This window comes from Hemiscyllium ocellatum, chromosome 6, assembly GCF_020745735.1.
Source record: "Hemiscyllium ocellatum isolate sHemOce1 chromosome 6, sHemOce1.pat.X.cur, whole genome shotgun sequence".
Lineage (NCBI taxonomy): Eukaryota > Metazoa > Chordata > Chondrichthyes > Orectolobiformes > Hemiscylliidae > Hemiscyllium > Hemiscyllium ocellatum.
This window is the reverse complement of record NC_083406.1, coordinates 39,699,774-39,700,837: the sequence shown is the minus strand read 5'-3', so window position 1 is coordinate 39,700,837 and position 1,064 is coordinate 39,699,774. Positions and strand designations below refer to the sequence as shown.

The 1,064-nt window shown below is 49.4% G+C and overlaps 1 pseudogene; it reads left to right on the top strand.

The window, feature by feature from the left end:
* The first annotated feature begins 413 nt into the window (after window positions 1-413).
* LOC132816986 (5S ribosomal RNA) lies at window positions 414-532 on the top strand (annotated as a pseudogene).
* Window positions 533-1,064: the final 532 nt, after the last annotated feature.

The window sequence follows — 1,064 nt, the reverse complement described above, 5'->3', positions numbered from 1 at the left end:
GAGGACTTGGAGGCCCTGGTCATGGTGGATGGAGGTGTAGAGGGATTGGATGTCCATGGTGAAGGTGATGCATTGGGGGCTAGGGAAACGGAAGTCTTGGAGGAAGTGGATGGCATGGGTGGTGTCTTGATCATATCTGGGGTGTCTCTGGACTAGGGTGGATAGGACAGTATCAGGATAGGCGGAGATGAGTTTGGTGGGGTAGGAGCATGCTGAGACAATGGGTCGGCCAGGGTGGTCAGGCTTGTAGATCTTGGGAAGGAGGTGGAACCTGGCAGTGCGGGTTTCCAGACTACGAGGTTGGAAGCTAAGGGTGGGAGATCTCCTGAGGTGATGATGTTCTGTATGGTCTGAGAGATGATGGTTCGGTGATGGGGTCTGGGGTCATGGTAGAGGGGGCAGTAGGAAGAGGCACCTACAGCCGTACCAGTCTGAAAACGTCCAATATCATCTGATCTTGGAAGCTAAGCAGACTCAGGCCTGGTTAGTACTTGGATGGGAGACTGCCTGGGAATACCAGGTGCTGTAGGCTTCAAAACAAACCATCATCTCCCAGACCATACAGAACTTCATCATCTCAGGAAATCTCCCACTAACAGCTCCTAACCTTGTAGTTCGTGAACCCTGCACCGCCCGATTCTACCTCCTTCCTAAGATCTACCCAGCTGACCCAATGTTTCAGCATGCTCTTGTCCCACCAAACTCATCTCCACCCAACTCAACTATTGCCCGGTCCAGGAACTCCCCACATACGTTTGAGACACCACCCACGCCCTCCACCTCCTCTTACCCAGCACCCAACGCCTCATCTTCACCATGGACATCCAATCCCTCTGCTGAGAAATAAGAAAAGGATGATCACCTTGTTGGGATTTTACTATAGTCCTCTCGACAGTCAGCTGGAAATTGAGAAACAAATTTCTAAGGAGATCTCAGTTAACTGCAAGAATAATAGGGTGGTTATGGTAGGAAATTTAACTTTCCAAACATAGATTCAGAAGCCATAGTGTTTAGAGTTTGAATAGAGAGGAAATTGTGAAGTGTGTACAAGAAAATGTCCTGTT